This window comes from Epinephelus lanceolatus, chromosome 12 (assembly GCF_041903045.1).
Source record: "Epinephelus lanceolatus isolate andai-2023 chromosome 12, ASM4190304v1, whole genome shotgun sequence".
Taxonomy (NCBI): domain Eukaryota; kingdom Metazoa; phylum Chordata; class Actinopteri; order Perciformes; family Serranidae; genus Epinephelus; species Epinephelus lanceolatus.
Window position 1 is genome coordinate 30,913,569 of NC_135745.1, and position 16,734 is coordinate 30,930,302.

The following is a 16,734-nucleotide window of genomic DNA, read 5'->3' on the forward strand; positions in this document are numbered from 1 at the left end:
CTCTACGCTCTTCAACGGCTAAATTGTTAAGAGAAATGGGTCAATGTTTGTGTTCTGGTGGCTGAAAAGAGGAGTCAACACACTTGAGCAAAAAAAACATCACGACCCCAGAAATGACATGTGACAACAAACCTTGAAGGTGATTCGGGGCTTTTGTTTGGAAAATGTGTGTCAGCCCTGATTGGGAAAAAAAATCATTGTCTCCTACATTATTTTCCATTGTCATATCAACTGTCAAGCAAAAATAACTTTAATTCTGCTAAGCCTGTAAACAAGTGAGTCACAATCAAACAGCCAGAGGCTTTAAATGTCTGCTCAAGAAAGAACCTTTGTTAATATGTGTCTGTATTCAATTAAACACAGATAATGGAAACAGACTGAGAAATCATCGTGACATCTGCAGGCCTGTCTCTACCTTCATGCAGTGCTGGCAAACTCGCCCCACATTCGTGAGTTATTTTGTCAACATGTCTTCATCAAAGTGTCTCTTTCCAATCAGACAGATGGGTGGGAAGCTTGGACGAAGGCCGGTCCAGCTGCCGCAAACACACAAGCCAGACGCTGCACAATGACGGCCACCTTAATAGGCATTCAATTAGCAATGGAGCCGCACAGTGTTTATGTGTCTGCACGTATTTCTCCTGTTGTTATGTTTTGCTTTGTTTTTGCTTACAGTAACCATGTCTCACAGCAGATATGCGCTTGTTTGTCTTCTGGGGTCTGATTCACTTGTTTGCGGTAGAGGGTGTGTATTCATCCAAGTGACTAAGCTGTCAAGTGTTTCGTGATGACACAAATCCCGGGCCTTGATTGAACACGATGCCAGCGTCAGAATGAGTCCATTGTAATATTTACTTTGTGTCACAACAAAAAGGAGTTGGATAATTTGTAGTGAAATTGCTTGTCCTCAATCATGTTGAACCCTGACCAGGTTTTAACAAGATTACACAGATGAATCATTGTCTACATCATAATCTTTCATACAGCGCGGGTCCAACACTGTGCTCATGTTTGAGCACTCAAGTACAAATAGTGAGGGGCAAAGGAGGCCTTCAGCTCGGGCACATGGGGTCATGGTTGCGAAAAAAACATTGAAAGTAGGCCTACTGATTGTGGCCCCTGGCAACATTATGTACAAAAGTTATCTCTGTATTGTGACCTTAGAGGTTCAGTAAAGAACAGCTTTGTTTGAGAGGTATAAATGGATTTATAAATAGTATTTAAGAGTATTATTAGAGGTTTAGAGTTTATCCTTTCTTTGCATGGTTCTTAAATAATCAAGGTTAAAACAGGAATAAAAGTGTCACGACAAGTGCTGTCTGGATGGCCCAAAACCAGATCAGGGTTTTGTCAATCGTTATCACATCTTTAACTACCCCAGTCCAATGTTTTTATGTACTCAGGAGGTGGAGTGAGGGGTGCAGAGATACAGTGGTGCCCCCAAGGGGTGAACAGGGGGGCTCATGGGCACCCTGATTCAGTTCTCGGCCACTAACGGAGCGATGCCTGCGAGCTAGTTCAGGCAGTCACCTCGAGCTGCGCTGATTTATACACACACGTCATACATCACTCATATGTCATATACAAAATAAACCCTCCCCATTTTGGTGGTCTATTTAACCCTTTGTGGTCACAGGTATAATTGGACGTTTTTGACTACTTTTAAATCTCACCTTAAAAACTGTTTACCTTGCCTTGTTCGGTGTCATTTTTTTTTCAGCAGAACCTCCCCTGTTTGACTTTACAGTTATTTTTTCATTGTGACATACTGTATTAACACATTGGACATAAAAATCACACAAAAGCACCACCAATAGGAAAGGGGGTGTCATGTTTCTTTTGCTCGCAAGCCTGTTTTTACTTTTTCTTCCTGCACCAAACATGATGACAATATTCAGGTTTTACTTGGCCTATCAACCCGATTCAAAATTTGGTATATAGTTTGAAGTTCACACTTTCGACACAAGTTGAAACGGAGACTCAACGAGGCTGTGTCTTGCTGCTACGTCATCTTAAATCGGTCATGTGATTTGGACGCACCGGCGCGTCCTTGGACTCCAGAGGGCTGTAAAATCTTCCCAGCTCTCCCTTTGCATTGTCTTTGCCGCGGCTGCCCTGCATCAGTACCACTGCTTGCTCTTTTATCCCCACCTCCACCCCAGCATCCACCTGCATGCTCCGGCTAAAGTGAGGAAATATTTAAACATCACTCCCCAATATCTCATGCAAACATATCTGCGGGGAGCGATGAGGCCGGAGTCTAGACACTAAACTCTAACTATGTTCTGCTGTTGAAATAAACATTTAAATGTGAGCTGTCTGACTGATATAGTGTCTTTAAAAAGCTGTGGCATGCTCACTTTTTAAGTTAGCCCATAGTGGTATCATGTGAAACCTGGCGAGCACATTTTGCAGGTTGCAAACGCGAGGCCTGCCTCGATTAGATGGAGCGCTCTTTGCAGCTTGCTGTGTCTTTTTTTTTTGGTCATTGTTATTAGGTAACCTCCGAAATACCCGTCCTTAGCATAACCACAGTGTTGCTGTGAAGTAATATAACAGACCTTAAAATCTGCATTAAAAACTGGACAGGTGTAGGGCACTTGGGGACTTGAGATCCTAAGAAAGAAGAGAAATCACAGGGAGTCTCACCAGCTGGACCAAGAACATTATTCATTTTATTTTAGGATGAGCTCGGGACAGTTTGACACTCTGCTGTCAGTCACTCAGTGTTTGATTCAGGTTGGAAATATGTTAGAAAGTATTTGAGGCTACAGTTTGTCCAGATTTGCCTGGCAGTAGCAGGGGGACACTCGGACCCAGCGAAAATTTGACCAGGCAAAGTGAGAGCACCTGAGCTGTTAAGAGGCTCACGGAGCACAGGCGTGTGAGCCCCACTCTGGATTCTGGGTCCTGACAGTCCAAGGGAAGTGGCAGATAAAGGCAAAGTGCTGATTGACATTTATTTTAGATCCTGTTCTATGTTAGTCATTGTAAATTGTTTTATCTGTATTTTAGTAAATTGATTTTATTAACGTATGGTTTCATGTTTTTAGTGCTGCAGTTGGCGTTGGCCTCCGGTCACAGAAGCGGCTGGTGCATGGTGATATAATTTAAGGTTTTAGAGTGTCACTGGTGTTAGTTTGGGTGTTTTCTCTGTTGGAAACGGGTTTATTTTGGTGTGTAGTTTTGGTTATCCACATAGTATACTTCCACTGCATTGGCCCAGTGTGCCACATCCCCTGCAGTAAGACACTCTAACTTTTAATTGCTTTTTTGATATCGCTGTGAGGGACCCTGATTTAATAAAAGCCTGTTCTGGCATTTTGACCCACACTGACTGTTGGCATCGTTATTGAAGTTCACCTGTGGTTATATAAAAGTGAACTTAGGTGACCAATGAAAGAGAGCTAACGTTAGCTTAACACTGTATGCTACCACTTGTTGTTATCACCACCACATAGGGCTCGCCTCTCAATTCATCTGAACAATGGCAAAAAACACCAATGACGTCGGGCGCTTTTCCGCTCTACTTGAGATGTTCAGGGTGCTTGTGCAAGAACGCAAGGCGCATACGTCAGAAAAATGCAAGGCACTCAGCAACGCAAGGCTGCGAATAAAAGGCTTCGCTGTCTTCGAAAACAATAACTAAAAGCTGCCACAGGCTGCTGAAATGTGTTCTGTCTGATCGGGGCATCCACTGGTACCAACCATTTCATGCTGGCTTGTTGGGAAGGGGACATTGAGAAAAACTGGCATGCCCATTTTCAAAGGGGTCCCTCGACCTCTCACCTCAAGATATCTGAATGTAAATGGGTTCTCTGGGTATCCACGAGTCTCCCCTTTGCTGACAAGCCAACTTTGTGCTAGTCCCATGCAGTTTTTGGCTAAACCTGCACTGTTTTTGCATGCATGCCTATTGTATTTGAATATTTCTGCATACTGAGATCCTTAAACTGTCTTGGCATTGCATAAATTCTGTATAACTGGAAAGCTGAGAATCTTTTGGATTCATTAAGCCCAATTGTGTTTGTGTATTTATGATGTTAGCTCCTATAGCAGCCATCTCATTGTAGTGAGACCATTTTTGGAAATTAACCTCACCCACAGCCTCATTAAACTTTACAACCACAAACTAGAGACCTGGAGCATTCAGAGGGTGTATGACTGTCGCCCTCTTTTCTTAATTGTTGGTGTTACCCTGTTCTTCCAGGCTGTGGCAACTGGACTTGCTTGAGTTCCTTGAAGACGTTTCACCTCTAGCCCAAGAGGCTTCTTCAGTTTTGAACTGAAGAGAGGCGCAGTCCAGTTGAGTCCAGTTGCCTATGATATAGCACTTATGATTACCATGACCTGGATGACTGAGAATCTCCACCGACACCCCTAAAAAAAAACAACAGAAATGAGTCTTTGTTAGGTGTCTGAGGGTTAAACTTGTAAACCAGTAAATGTTTAGTTCCTTACAATCAATGTATTCCTTCATTTTAAAGCTTTTTAACCAGTCTATTTGAAGGACAATGAATCACCGAACACATTAAAATAGAATTACCGTGGAACTCAAAATGTTAAAACCAAAAATTTCTGGGATTTTCAGCCTCAGTCTTCTTTGATGCTGAAGCATGAAAATACAGAAATGCAGAGCTGAAAGTCCATTCAAAAAAAGGGAAGGAAAAGACTGACGGAAAGAAACCGAGGGTGAGCGACTGAAAGGGGGGAGAATGGAAATCTGAAAATGCGATCTGGAAAAAGTTTTTGGACAAGCTCAGTGGAAGAGTTGAGAACACAGGACACAGAAAACAGATGACAGAGCAGAAAGGTTGGAGTTTGGAGTATGAAGTTGCCCTTTAACGTGTTGTTTTATACAGTTGAATCTATTTTTAGTTGATACAGTTTGGTTTCAGGAAAGTCTTGGCGTGCCCTTTCAGCCAGCTCCATTAGACTGCGGCCTCCGAGCTGAAATGTGGACTATTTGAAGCCAGCAGGGGAAACAATCATACCATTAGAGAAAACCCTGAAGGTCAGGTGTAGCTGTGTAAATGAGCAGGGGTCATTAGTGTCAAAGGTAGCAGTTGCATATTTGTAATTAATGCAATATGTTTACCTTGTTAATCCTTGTAACACATCTTGCATGCCTTCCACAACAAGAACCCTGACAGCACGGGATGTGTTAGATTGCATCCTGTTTATTACAGATTACAGCTTGTCTCTTTGCAGTTATTGCCTTCTTAGCGGTGCTCTGAATTTATTAAAAGCTACTTCATGCTTCAAAGATGTTGTTCCCTGAAAATAAGGGCAGAAATCTAATATCACGCAGGATATGAGGAGGTTCCATATTTCGGATGCTGCCTGTTGTTATCATTAATTTGTTTTAAATCCCGTTAGGCTTATCCTGTTTTCACAGAGATATTTCCCAGATCTACCCGGATCTGGTATATCATTGTGGATATATTTGCCTGCTAGTCTCGGCCGAGCTCATTTTTCTTGACTCTCGTCTGCTTGTCTGTTGGTCTGCCCCCCTGCCTGTCTCTCTAACTGCTTGGCTGTCTCCTTTTCCTGCCTCCCTGCATTCATTCCTGTCTGTCTGGTACTGTTTGAAAGTGCCCTTTACACGTCAGTGAGGCAGGGTGGTGGGTGAGGGAGGGAGGGGGGTTTCCATCGCTCTAACTAGGTCAGTGAAGACACACCCCTCTCTCCCCTCGCTGTGCCCCTGCTCACCCCCCCGCCTGTCTCCTCTGTCTCCCTTTTCCTCCGCTCCCTGCTGTGACGCAATGCAGACTTTCACAGCACCTCCTGTTTCTCTCCTATTACCTCCCAAATCTGAAACACACATCACAGCCTTCCACCCCACTGATGACAGCGATGCATCCTCCCAAATCAGCCTCCACCAAAAACACACATCAGCTGAACAAAGACAGCTTGCACTTTTCTAGACGCCAGTCAGTAGATGAATCAGACGCGCCATATGGATCTGTTCACCAGCCAGAGTTTCAGTCATTTGGTCCAACTTTTTTGTTGTGACGACGGATTGCATAATGCGCTGGCATTGCATAATGTTTGTGGGGGTTGTCAATCTGTGCACATTTAGAGGGGCAGTCAAGGGTGGCCATCAGAAAGTGTGTCACTTCAACTGAGCGTTTGCTCTGGGAGTTTGATGTGTGTGTCAGAGGTGACAGACGTCAATCAATGCGTGCGTCTGCTGCTGTTGCACCCCATAAAACACTTATCTTGTATCTTATCATGAGTCTGTGCAGTTTTCTTTTCACAATATGGACTGAAAAACATGAAATATGCATGCCAAAGAGCAAACTTCATGTATTACATAAGCCCAGGCTGTTATGGCACAGTCTCAACACTGGATGTCTCTGTTTCTGCCGGCTGTGCTGCGATGAGTCACCAGGGCGGTTATATATGAACTGAAATCTCACCCATGCCTGAGTTTCAAATGCAGGGTGTTTATCTCGGTGAACAGTGATCTAAAGTGAGATATCTGGATGCACTGTACACTGCAACAGATAATGCTCGAGCAAGAGGCTGAAAGTCTGGCTGGTGAATGTGATATACCTGTTAAGAAAGCTGCACAATAAAAGAGGAAGGCAAAGATTGTTCAGTGATTTTCAGCTGATGCATCAGGTGTGAATATGAATTGCTCATCACAAAATGATTATTCAGTAATTCCATGCTTCCCTGATTACATAATTTGAGGCAGTTAGACGATTACGCATTGAAAACGAGCTCTGCTCTTGCATGAAAATGAAAGGGAATAGGGGATCTGAGGCAACATGGGAGGATGAAAGCAAACAGGAGAGCGGTGAGATAAGGGGAGTCCTGCAGTGCCTCTACAGCAGATGTAGGTCATCAGGCCAAAGATGGAGGAAGCAAGGTGGTAGGAGTTGGAAGCGGGAGTAATCACAGTTGGGGAGAAATGTGCAGAGATTGTGGAAGAGCCTTTTCCACCTTGCCGGCTTTATTTACCGTAGATGGACATATCACAGTGGTGCTCCATGTGTGATCGCATGTGCGTGTGGCGTGTGTATGTGTGTACTCACACTCAGTCGGGTGTAACTGGGTCAGACTCACATGGCAAAGCACATTGATCCACACTGGAGATAAACACGGCCCAGTTGCCGTGGCAACCTCCTATTACTCTCACCACATCTTCACATGCCACATATTTGCATGAGATTTCCATGTCAGTGTTGACACAGGCGAGAGCCACACACATACACACACACACTGAGAGCAAACATGTATCATTTATGATCATGAGCAGATTCACACTTTAATCAATCAGGACTGTCTTTTGTTTGGATAATGAGTTACCTAAATTATCCGTTCGGTGCTGTGAATGTGTCAGCACCTTCAAGAGTCCTCCCTCTATTGAGGCGTCGGTGGGTGTGGATGTTGAACTTGCTTTGTGAGGGACAAAGGAAGAAAGATGTGGAAGGGTGGAGGGGGAGAAAGGAGAGAGACAGTGAGTGACAGAGAGGAAGAGATTTGCTGCCGATTGTGTTTGTCACAACATGTCTGGACATACTATAGAAATTTCAACACAGGTGTAACTCTGTGTGTCTCACAAACTCAAACAGCCATGGAGAACATGTCTGTGATGACGCACAACCTGAATTCAGCAACATGTAGAGACGTCTTGTTAAGGAGACGTGTGTGTGTTGTGGACGTTTAGAGAAGTGGTGTGTTGATTGGAGGGTTGCTATGTGTGAACCATGTGATTATTTGTACAGAGGAAATAAAGAAGAGCCATACTTCCCCTGTTCAGCACTCAGTGGAGTACTCTTGAACAGGCACTGAGTGTTCTGGTTGTAGTAAAATGCTTTAGTTCCACTGTGCAGATCTGAGAAGTGGATGTAATTGTGTTTGCAGGATGCATCTGCAGACACTGTAAACGTGTTTTACTCTGAGTTCATGCAGTTGATGCTGATTTGTGTTCATAGAGTCAAACTTGAACTTGAAGCCCCTGAAAACTTGCTTTCAAATATTTAAGATTCATGACTAAATGAGCTCATAATACCTTTCAACACATATGTAGGTGTTGTTTACGAAGACGTAAACACCCAGACCTCAGCTCATCTCTTTTATCTGTATTGGTGTGGTTTCCTTCAGTTTGATTGACAGTAACCAAACAATCCGCCAACTGTCATCAGATACTGATTCAAATGATGCTGAATCCCGATTGGTCTGCAGAGTCCCACCCACCACAACCAAGAAAATTCTCATGTAAAATAACCCAAACTGTTCCTAATGTGGCAGAAAACTGTGGGTTCTGGAATCTGATTGGGAATAGAAGTTTTCAAGACCTTTAACCCCCAGAGAATCCTAATTTAAAGGGTAACTTATATTTTTCCACCTGGACCCTATTTTACCATGTTTTTAAGTGTAAGTGACTCATGGAGACAGTTGTTTTGAAGCTGGTCCGGTATTAAGCGAGAGCGCTGCAGCCTACACAGTGAAGCAGGCCGCAATGTAATGTAATGTGAAGGGGCAACTGTGCAGAGACGGACCTTTCTGTCTGAGAGTAAGGGCACATTCATCAGGATAGTCCGGGGGACTCAGTTTGATTGGGCGGGGAATGCCAAAAACTTTCACACCTTCATTTGGTTCGGTTCACTTTCACACACTGCACACTGCACTGCGCATACAATACTGCATGTGTGAATGCATCCTAAGTGAAAACATGAGTGTATTTTGAAAACAGACAATGCATGTAACAGGTTGAAAGTGACATGGCGTCCCTGAACCTCAACAGCCAACAACACACCCAGGGTACCTTTCACGTTGTATCTAGAGGTAGAAAGTCCATGACCAAATGTCGATATATGATGAGGTCGGAGTGAGAATGTCTTGACAGAACAACCCCAAAATAGCTAAGGCCAAACCTACCAGACTCCATTTAAATAAATAGTAATTTTAATCATCATAAAACACACTTAAGTCAAAGTTAACAGAAACAAAATAAATAAATAAATCTTGGCTCGTCTTTTCACTGCTCCAACTATCACCAGCTCTGGTTTGGTTAAAATAATCACTTAATTCACCCAGTTAGATGTGAGGATGTGCTGGCTCTATGCACACAACAACTACAGTTTATTTAAATCAAGTCTGGTGGGTTTGGCGGTAGCAATTTTGGGGCTGTTTCTCTTCAAACAAGAAGGATGTTATTCTGTGACACAAGGGTTAATTGCTGCAGGGATCAGCTTCATAATGTTGTCAGGTGGCAAAACCAAACATTTGTGGGTGTAAACTGATGCCACAAATGCCCATTAACTTTACACTGCAGCCTGTTTCGCTGCTGCCTGCTGCAGCCCTGTCACTTAATTCTGGACCAGTTTAAAAGCCGTTGTTGCCATTACTCGCTTAGACACAAGAACATGAAGAAAGGGTCCAGGTGAAAGAATTCCAAAGTTACCAGGATTCAGGTTATAAATATACAGTACAGGCCAAAAGTTTGGACACACCTTCTCATTCAATGCGTTTTCTTTATTTTCATGACTATTTACATTGTAGATTCTCACTGAAGGCATCAAAACTATGAATGAACACATGTGGAGTTATGTACTTAACAAAAAAAGGTGAAATAACTGAAAACATGTTTTATATTCTAGTTTCTTCAAAATAGCCACCCTTTGCTCTGATTACTGCTTTGCACACTCTTGGCATTCTCTCCATGAGCTTCAAGAGGTAGTCACCTGAAATGGTTTTCCAACAGTCTTGAAGGAGTTCCCAGAGGTGTTTAGCACTTGTTGGCCCCTTTGCCTTCACTCTGCGGTCCAGCTCACCCCAAACCATCTGGATTGGGTTCAGGTCCGGTGACTGTGGAGGCCAGGTCATCTGCCGCAGCACTCCATCACTCTCCTTCTTGGTCAAATAGCCCTTACACAGCCTGGAGGTGTGTTTGGGGTCATTGTCCTGTTGAAAAATAAATGATCGTCCAACTAAACGCAAACCGGATGGGATGGCATGTCGCTGCAGGATGCTGTGGTAGCCATGCTGGTTCAGTGTGCCTTCAATTTTGAATAAATCCCCAACAGTGTCACCAGCAAAACACCCCCACACCATCACACCTCCTCCTCCATGCTTCACAGTGGGAACCAGGCATGTGGAATCCATCCGTTCACCTTTTCTGCGTCTCACAAAGACACGGCGGTTGGAACCAAAGATCTCAAATTTGGACTCATCAGACCAAAGCACAGATTTCCACTGGTCTAATGTCCATTCCTTGTGTTTCTTGGCCCAAACAAATCTCTTCTGCTTGTTGCCTCTCCTTAGCAGTGGTTTCCTAGCAGCTATTTGACCATGAAGGCCTGATTCGCGCAGTCTCCTCTTAACAGTTGTTCTAGAGATGGGTCTGCTGCTAGAACTCTGTGTGGCATTCATCTGGTCTCTGATCTGAGCTGCTGTTAACTTGCCATTTCTGAGGCTGGTGACTCGGATGAACTTATCCTCAGAAGCAGAGGTGACTCTTGGTCTTCCTTTCCTGGGTCGGTCCTCATGTGTGCCAGTTTCGTTGTAGCGCTTGATGGTTTTTGCGACTCCACTTGGGGACACATTTAAAGTTTTTGCAATTTTCCGGACTGACTGACCTTCATTTCTTAAAGTAATGATGGCCACTCGTTTTTCTTTAGTTAGCTGATTGGTTCTTGCCATAATATGAATTTTAACAGTTGTCCAATAGGGCTGTCGGCTGTGTATTAACTTGACTTCTGCACAACACAACTGATGGTCCCAACCCCATTGATAAAGCAAGAAATTCCACTGATTAACCCTGATAAGGCACACCTGTGAAGTGGAAACCATTTCAGGTGACTACCTCTTGAAGCTCATGGAGAGAATGCCAAGAGTGTGCAAAGCAGTAATCAGAGCAAAGGGTGGCTATTTTGAAGAAACTAGAATATAAAACATGTTTTCAGTTATTTCACCTTTTTTTGTTAAGTACATAATTCCACATGTGTTCATTCATAGTTTTGATGCCTTCAGTGAGAATCTACAATGTAAATAGTCATGAAAATAAAGAAAACGCATTGAATGAGAAGGTGTGTCCAAACTTTTGGCCTGTACTGTACGTGAAAGAAAAATATTTTATTAACATATTATGATGTGGAAATTATTTATATTTATGGTCACTGGTTGGATTTGACTACCTCTTCCTCTATGAACTACAGGATGTATATATAGACAGTGCGGGCTGGTTGCACTAGGGCCCATGGGACAGTGGGGCCTGTAGAGAGAGCAGGCCCTCCAATAGCGTGTTGGCCAGAGAACAGGCTCATGTAACTCATTCAGACTGCCACCTCAGAAATAAACCCATGTTCAGTGAAGATCTCATTCTGAATTAAAAGAATGCCAACTGCCATATATATGCTCTCGTAAAGGCAAACCCATGTCCATCATGTTACTCTATTTTTTTATTGTGAAAGAGTCAGTAGCAATGTATTCTACAATAAACTAATATGTTTACTTTACATAAACCATAAAACCACAAATAAACTACTAAAAAATGTTTAATTGAATGAATACTTTCTTATTTTATTTGGTATTTTTGTCACATACAGATATGCGCTGATGATTGCTGGGTAATATGTATGCTGACGCTGTCCAAAGTCAATTTGTAGCTGGTTTAGATGCAAAATCTTGCACTAGGGCCCATCATAATAATGTCCCAACTACCATACGCCACTGATAAGCTACATTTAGGTTTTACTTTACAGAGCAGGTTGTGCTCAACCTTCAAAACCTGATTTTTGATTCTAATTTATGTGATAAATGGCTTGACTATAGCACATTTACAGCACGCATACATCTGTGTTCGTCCTGTAATGTGTGTGACTTGAAGGAATGTGAGTGCTCAGGGAGACAAATGGAGTACCTAATGACCTGAGATTGAACTCATATTCTATTTATTCTGCAGGCTTTTATCAAACGTGTGCAGAGTATGAAGAATGAAGCTGATAAGGAGAAGCTGAGAGCGAAGAAGAAACAGATGTGCTGCAGTGTAGAGTGCTAACAGAAGCTGGGGGATAAAAAAAGAAGGAAAGATTGAAGAAGAATGAGAAATAGAAAAGATGGAGATGAGGCGAGGATATAAAGGGAAGTTGAGCGCATCATGACAAGAGGGACCGGAGTTTGTACTCTATCTGACACACTGACCTAGTGACGCAGCAAAGCTCACAGCTCCAGATTACAGAGCCACGGCTGCAGGGAGGGAGGGAGGGAGGGATTAACGGTGCCTCCAGAGAGGAGAAAACAGGGAGATTAGCTGAATGCGGGAAGAGGGAGTCAGGGATTACAGCTCTGTGGCTGGCAGGAGCCCGAAATAATCCCAGCAAACTGACTGGCACAGTCAAGTACATGTGTAACTAACTAACTAACTTTTTATGGGCGTGATGTGCGAATTAGTACAAATTATGAAATGAAAGACACGACGTGGTGAATGCCATGTGCGATAGATGTATCTTAAATTACCCCCCCGCTCACATAAAAGTACAGCAAACGTTTTTACAATGTGCTGTGTGTGAAAATAGACTGGAATGTACAGAGTCGATGCAGCTAAGGCAGAGAGATTGGCCATGGGGCCCCACTGAAACCATGTGCAGCCAATCAGTTACAGTTGGTCCCTCATCCTTACAAAGAGTCTTTGATGTGAGCGAGGCCTTTAAAATTCAACCCCAGGGAGTCACAAGGCTACACTGGCTTTGATCTGAGTCAGGAGAAACCTTATGCCGTTCCTAACAACAAGAACCTTCTGCACAACAACCGAGTGCCCTCTCGCCTGACATTCAAAGAGTCAGCGACAAGCACGGACCCATGTGTGGGTGCTGAAAATCAGTGTAATAAACACAAACATACTGTATGTCAAGGCAGCAATTACAATATATAATAAGGTGAGGACATTCTGTCGTGTGGTTTGTCCAAGTGGTGTTGCCATACCCCAGCAGAACACGGCTCATGGGCGTATTCAACAAACGTTAATGTCTTTATTAGATTATATTTTGTCAGATAGCTCACATGTAATTTATCAGGCTGCTCTCATGCACTGTTCGTACATTTTCCTACAAAAAGTAATGCACCAAAATTTGTACATCTCCTATGTAATCACTCTTATATAATCCATGTTCTTGGTATGCCTGAGATCATGTGACCAATGCACTGACAGGAGCAAAGACTTAAGAAGGAAGCGGTCCCATGTTGAGGTGGTGGTGGTGGTGGAGGGTTCAGGATCTTTCCCCAGGTGTAACGTGTGTGGTTTGAACCAACTGCAGCACTAACAGCCGGCAAGACAGTCTGTAGTGACCTTTTATATACTGCTTGTCCATCACAGAATAAGCAGGCAGGTACAACAAGTCTGCTGAAGTCTGCACCCCAAGCGGACTCTCTGGAAGTCTGCAGGAAGTCTGCTTGAGGCCTCTTGTGGTCTGGTTGAATTGTCGATTTGGACAGCCCTAAGCACTCCTAGACTTCCCGTGACCGCGCCTGCAACATCTGCAAGTCTACAGGTGCGGTGAAGTGCGGAAATTTGGATTCAGCCATTACAGCAGTCCCTCGCTGTTTGATACCTGCTGTCATTTCCCTTTTTTCAGTTCATTTTGCCTGGATGTCACAGCTCCCCAGAGTGAACTGGAGGGTAATTCAGATCACCTGTTGTGCTGGGTGTAGGTACTGACTCCTAATTAAGAATGGAGAGCAGCTTGGTGCATTTTCCCTCTGGGCCAATCAGGGTGAGACGACAACCTTCCTTAGGGCTTAACAGAGGTGAGGAAACTCACACCTAGGACAGTCTGACCCTTCCTCGGTCGAATGCAGACCTCAGGTTAGCAAACATCGTCAGCCAGAAACTCTGGTCTGTGGGCTCTTTTGAGAATTCAGTGCTGTCTTTTGCTGTGTTGTTTGAAGGTGGTTTTGTGCATCTTAAAACATGGAGAGAATATTAAAGAAGCCCTTGACACTAGGTCACCTGCATCTGGGCTGTTCTTGGTGTTTTTGTGCAAGAGTTCAGCTTGCCTAACAATCATCTGACGCCTTTAGAACTGAGGAAGCTTCTTGGATGAGCAGTAACCCCTTCCTCATATATAAACACATTAATTCATTATCAAAGAGGCACTTGTTTAATATTAGTTATGGAGGCATCTCCATTGTAAAGGCTCTCATCAGACTTGTTTCTGCAACTGAATATATTTTCTTGTGGTTGGGAACTGCTTCTCACACTTCTTTCCTACCTGCTGAGATCTGGAGAATTAGTACCACCACAACTCGCTTGGATTTGAGCCTTTTGACTTGAAAATAAGCCTACTTGATATTCTGCCCCAAGGCCAAAGATTAAAACGTATGTTCTTTAAAAAGTGTGCCACAAGTCAATTCATTTACCTCCATTTCCTGAATCAGCTAACATTAACACTATTCATTCCAGCTTCTCTATTAATATATTATTATTATATAACTCACAGCATTTGTCCTTTGTTGGACACATTTTCCCCACAAATACAACATGCTAATATTTTTAGCACAAGCCTATGGCATTTTACATTGTATAAATTAGCCTAGCAGCTAGCGGACTTTTCCTCTACTCATATGAAGCCTGGGACAACAGCAGCATTTAACAAATGCAACATTACAAAATTCGGCTCCATTACAACTCACAAGGTTCACTGACAAAACAACTGTCTTATACTAAACATGTTTTCCAAACAAATACAACATGCTAACATTATTAGCACAAGCCTATGGTTTTTTACATTGTATAAACTAGCCTAGTGACGAGCAGAGATTTCCTCTGCTCATATGAAGCCAGGATAAATCACACACAAGACTTAAAATGCTATTTTGTGGAGGCTGTATTGTCTTCACAATTTATTGTTTCTTATCTGTGAAAGTAAAGTATAGGCTAGATAAAAGCTTCGTTTCCACTGAGGGAAATGGTTTCAGCTTACAAAGAGGTCTGCGTCGTCGCAACAACATTTCTGGGGAGGTGCATGTTAGGCTACGGTGTGAGGTGTGGCATAGTCTCTAAGTTGACGCAGAGCCTACGACGTAGGTGCAGTGTTGATTTGACGCAGAAGTACAAAGCCCAAGTCGACTTAAATTCCTATGCAGTTAGCAAGCTAGTTTGCAGGGGGCTAAGTAACTTTTTAACAAACAAATGCCTGATTCTTAAATGTATTATTAATATAACTTTTGTTTAAGAGTGCATTATGACTTGTTTAGGACTCGAAACTGAACATTTAGGACTTGGAACTCGTCAGTCTTAACTTGAGACTTTATTCGAGATTTGAGTGGAAAGACTTGAGACTTACTTGTCACTTGCAAAACAATGACTAGGTCCTGCCTAACAGCAACAAGTGTCAACCTTAACATGCAAACAGAGTCTTTTACAGTGCATTTTACTTTAGAGAGGCTAAAATAATGATGGCAGGTGTGAACTGGAAATATAGCCCTTCTCTGCAGAGAGATGACTTCTGTCTATCACTGGCTCCACAGGGCTGTCACTTTAAACCACTATGTTGGTTTTCTGAGACTCAAGGCACTGCTTGTGTGTGCTGTGGCTCTGCGTGTTGTCACACAGTCTATGATGTAAATATCTGACCATTTATGTATCATTTCTCCCCCCGCCATCTGCGCCCTCATCCTGTTATGCTACTGCTGGCAACCTTCCAAAATCCCTCTCCAGCTCTAAGCTCTTCTTCTTCCTTGCCTCTTCTTTCACCTCTTCTTCTACTTTATCATCGGGCAGCAAAATGTCTGCCATGTACGAGCCACACCGAAGCCCTCCTCCCACTCCCTCCCTGTCTCTTTCTCTCTCCTTCCTCTGCCGTCTAACCGAGCTGCACAGCGGTTACGTAAGAGCTAAGGTCAAAGTGTCACTGCCGTTGTCAAGGGAGACATAGAACAGAGGGGCTTTAGAGGAGATGGGCGAGAGAGGGAAAAACAGCAGACACAAATGGCTGAGAGGAAAAAGCCGTGCAGAAAAGGCTAGAAAAACAAGGGTTTGAACATGTGTGCATGAATAAAAACATGAAACTCTCAGAATATGTTTTATTCAGGCTGCGAAGGAAGTGTATGAATAAAAAAAGATAAGCGATTACGTCTGAAAAACAAGGAAGGGGCAGAGGAAGAGGATTTGGAGAGGGGGAAAAAAAAACAAAAGAATGTGAGTGCCTGTGTCTTTGTGTGTGGGTGAATGTGTGTGTGCGTGTGTGTGTGTGAGAAACAGAAAAAGAATCTGTGACTGTAGGTGCTCTGTGCTCCGCTGCTCCACTAACCTAGTTTGAGTAATCTCTGCCTTCATGCTGTTTCATAACACTGCTGCCAGAGCATTGCATCATAAGGCCACCCGCTACAGCAACACCCCCCACCCCCCCCCCCCGCCCAGCACCCATCCACCTCCTCATCAGCACCCACCATCACACACTGTCCCGAGCACACATTTACATCAGAATCCTTTTTATTCATAGATTAAGCAGGGAGGATGAACTGCGTTTTTTTTTAAGTACAAAATGTGCAAAGGAAGAGATGATTCACGCGCACGAGCAAAAATAACACATTTGGTACAACACACTGAGATACGAATAAGCAGCAGTATTCTGGTGATACATCCCTGCGTGTCCAGCACAGAAATGTGAACCTGAAACAGAACCCAGACTGCTGTGGATCAAACTCGACGAGGTCACTGGGTGTAAACTCCGAAGCTGCTCCACCGAGAATACATTGAATGATGGTGAGCAATTATTGGGC